The following is a 4,471-nucleotide window of genomic DNA, read 5'->3' on the forward strand; positions in this document are numbered from 1 at the left end:
TGGGTCCGAGATTGTAAGATCATGATCAGGAAGAATGAATCCTCACGCATCTACGTCATCCGGAACGTGCGAGACCTGGAAACCTACATGACACTCGTCCCTCCTCAACTGAGTGAGAATGCAGATGATTACCTATCTGCCACTTCCTCAACTTTCTCCAAGTAGATATCAACAAGACACCTTCCTCACCGTTTATTCTGTCCATTTTTGTTTTTCTAAAATTTAATTTTTTGCTAATCAATTGTTTGTTTTATTTATTCAACCCCCGATATCATCAACCTTTCTTTCTACTTTTATCATTCCTTCTCATCTATAATACCTTTTTCGAAAATATTTTCGTGGTTAATGAAAATACAGGTTTAAAAGAAACTTCCTTTTTTTCAGTTTTTGAATCAAAGCCTAAAAAATACATATTTACCTCAATTATGAAATTTTGTTATAGCCCATACATTCTCTCATACATCCCGGATTCTCGTATAAAACAAGAATATGACTCAATATCTACTAGTTATTTATATAAAACCTTCAAACACCAGACATGAGTAACAATATCATAGAAATAATTCCAGATAATATTCTTCAAGCTTGTGAAATTTTTCAATCTATTTCAGACTCTCAGCAATTCTGGGCTTCAAATGGAATCGGAATTTTCCATATGAATATTGGAAAACTAAGATGTCATTTCAATGAGCTAATGCTTACTTTATCACCTCTTATGGTGTGTGTGGTGGGTGGTGCGTGGTGGGTGTGTGTGATGGGTGTGTTTGTGTGTGATGGGTGTGGTGTGTGTGTGGTGGTATGGGTGTGCTGTGTGTGCGTGTATGTGGTGGGTGTGTTGTGTGTGTGGTGGGATGTGTGTGATGGGTGTGGTGTGTGTTGTGGTGGATGTGGTGTGTGGTGGTGGGTGTGTGATGGGTGTGGTGTGATGGGGTGTGTGTGGTGGGTGTGGTGTGTGGGGGTGTGTTTGTGTGTGTGTGGTGGTCCCGTACAAAGGACGGGTCAACCACTAGTATTACCTAAATAAATAAAATATTAGGATCTATTGGAACTTTTCCAGATTTAGGTCCAGCGAGTCCTGTAACTTGTAAGTAAGTATGGTAGTAGAACCTAATATAAAGTTAGCACTTACCCTCGTCCCTGGTTCACACAGAATATTTCTAAACTAAAGTTGTGGACATGATGGAAATATTATTTACTTTATTATAATTGACTTAGATGAAAGGAATCTCTTCCTCTCCGATTTCTAGCATACCTATCCCACCCTTGCGGTATAAAGGGTGTCCCAATAAGAACGCAAGATTTGATTGTTTGATAAAGAATGGTTCCCCGTAAAAAAAAAGACTTCTCATCTCAGATTAATTGCAGAAGTAAACATTCTGAAATTATGTATGGAACAATAAGTACACAAATATAACCCAATAAGTACACAAATATAATTATGTCCCATAATAGGTACATTTCAGTTTTGATGTTCGCGATTTTTCGCGGAATTTGCGGAAACGCGAATCGCAGAATTGAATGAGTAGTCGATTGTACATGAAATTTGACGTAGAATAATAATATGCAATAGAATTTAGGGGTTCTTATTTGAAATTTTAAAGTTGGTACCAAGTTCGCGGTCTTCGCGAACTTATTCGCGAATTTCAATATTGCCAAAAAGTTCTTCGCAAAAATCAAAGATATATGGTTTTTTTTTTTCAAGAACTCCAACAGATTCGGAGCAATTTGAGTGGGTCATACATTGGTGGACACCCTTTATGTCCTATACCCAATGGGTATTACCCATCCGTAAATGCAAAGCTTCTGCTTCTGCCACGGATGATCGAAGACAAGCAGGAATAACCATTAGGGGATCACATTTATATTGCCAACCTAAAAGCTAAATGCTAAGAATTTTCGAGGATATAAATTAAGAGAAGGAATTGATTTAAACGCTAAAAATTCTAAAAAATAAAGTAATACCTACTTAACTCTTTTTACGCCAAAACCTTCTTTTCTTTTTCTCTCTCAAAAGGAATGCATTAGAGATGGCGTAATGTAATTAAAATAACTCAATTAGAAAAATAAGCAGAGACAGAGAGGACTCAAAGTTCAAGAGGCGATGGATGCACTTGCTATTTCTTTTTTATGCTTAGAATAAAGTTTAATGAATTGAATTAGGAAGTTAAGATAAGTGAAGTGAAGTGAAGTGAAGAGCCCAAATAACAAAAAAAAAAAAAAAAAAAAAAAAAAAAAAAAAAATGACAATGCTTCTCAAATTTCACGATCAGAGCTCATTTGTGTGAGAAAATGTGAAAAAAATCCCGCAAAAACCAGTTTTTTTGTCTGTCTGTCAGTCTGTCTGTCCCCATAGAAGGACTTATCCAAACCTGGTCGACCTCTATTTCAAAAAAGGTCTTTTTACCAGGATCACGAAAATGGTCGTGCAAATTTTGTCCAGAAAACCATAAAGCCAAAAAAACAAAAAAAACTGGTTTTTGGGGGATTTTTTTCACATTTTCTCACACAAATGAGCTCTGATCTTGAAATTTGTAAGTGAACTGTAGATAGACCAATAGACCTTATTTAAAAGGCCTCCAAACGCCAAAGTCTAATATCGGCATTTTTCGATTAGGTGGTATAGTACATGGGTACCTATACATAGGTCATAGGTGCTGATTTTCTTTAATCACGATCGAATAAACTACGGGCTAAAAAATTCCCGGAGGGACGGATCCAGCTTGTTATTACTATTGTAATAAACGCGACTGTAACAATTTGGTAAAAATCGGATAATCACCCATCCAGATATTAACCAGTCAATGTTGTTTCGAACTTCGAAAAAAAATCAATTTTTTTCATACTTTATATTGCAAAAAATCTTAATAAAAAAGGTTCAATATTAATCCCCTTTTAATCAGGGCGGTTTTTTTTTCTCATTGGAAGATTTAACAAGCTGGGCCCGTCCCTCCGGGAATTATTTAGCCCGTAGTTTATTCGATCAGTACCTATTTATGTACCTACCTAATTTGTTTAATATTCAGTTTATTATTATTCTTGATTTGATTTTTCGATTTTACTTTCATGTAATGATTTAAAATCAAGACTAGAGCCCGTTCTCCCTTTATTCCCAATATAAGGTTCAAGTCACCCATCCATTTATTGGCCTTGCTCGGCGTAGCTTAACATAGGTAACGCTAAAACCGGTCTTAAATGATCGACTGAAGTGTTATCCAAAACTTTCTCGCTTTGAGTTCATAGGTCGTCGCGAAAAATTTCGAGATCAGAGCAAAACTTTCTTGCTTTGAGTTCATGGGTCGTCGCGACAAATTTCGAGATCAGAGCTCATTTGTGTGAGAAAATGTGAAAAAAATCCCCCCCCCCAAAAAAGTTTTTTTTTTTTTTATTTTTGGCTTTATGGTTCTCTGGACAAAATTTGCACCACCACTTTCGTGTTCCTGGTAAAAAGACCTTTAATTTGATATATACCTAGGTCGACCAGGTTTGGATAAGTCCTTCTATGGGAACAGACAGACAGACTGACAGACTGACAGACGACACCGAGGCGAATACAATAGCGACTGACAGACACCGTAGCGAATACAATAGTCCGTCCCTTATACCTTTTTAGTCCGTCCTTCCTTTATCTATATAAATAAAATTGTAGATTTGTCTGTACATTGCTTGAAATCGTGAAATTTTTAGTTATTCTTACTCCTTATGCATCCACAATTCCAAAAATCACATTCGAAAAATTTCTGTCTGTCTGTATGTATGTCTGTCTGTTACGCTAAATAGACCTTTGGTTGTCCTCTTTTCACGAGAAAACGGCTCGACCGATTTTGATGAAATTTTTGTGGTTGTTAAGAAAAGTACTCTGGGTGACATAGGCTACTTGAAAATTTCACATTTCATCCTGATTCAAAATGGCGGCGGTTCAAAAACGTGAAGAAAATGGCCTGTCTGTCTGTATGTATGTCTGTCTGTTACGCTAAATAGACCTTTGGTTGTCCTTTTTTCACGAGAAAACGGCTGAACCGATTTTGATGAAAATTTTTTTTGGTTGTTAAGAAGAGTACTCGGGGTGACATAGGCTACTTAAAATCGTCACATTCCATCCTGATTCAAAATGGCGGCGGTTCAAAGAGCGAGAGCGAGATGAGAGAGAGGAGTTGAATCACCAACTGGCGGCAATAAACATATGCCGTGGTGTGTGGTATGGGTTAGGTGGGTGGTCGTGTGGTAGTGTGTGTGGGTGGTGTGGTGGTAGCTGTGGGTGGCGGTGCCTGTGGTGTGGAGGTGGTGGTAGTGTGCGGGTGGCGCGCGCTCGGCGGGTGTGGGGTAGGGGCGGTGTGGGTGGTGTGTCGGGTACGGTGGTCAGCGCTCTGGTTGGGCGGCGCGGGGGGGAGGGTGTCGGTGGTGCGCGACGCTGGCGATTACGCGAGGCGGGACTGTCAGCATAGTCACGGTCCGTAGGTAGTTCGGCGTTTGA

Source organism: Diaphorina citri, unplaced genomic scaffold (assembly GCF_000475195.1).
Source record: "Diaphorina citri unplaced genomic scaffold, Diaci psyllid genome assembly version 1.1 scaffold1215, whole genome shotgun sequence".
Lineage (NCBI taxonomy): Eukaryota > Metazoa > Arthropoda > Insecta > Hemiptera > Psyllidae > Diaphorina > Diaphorina citri.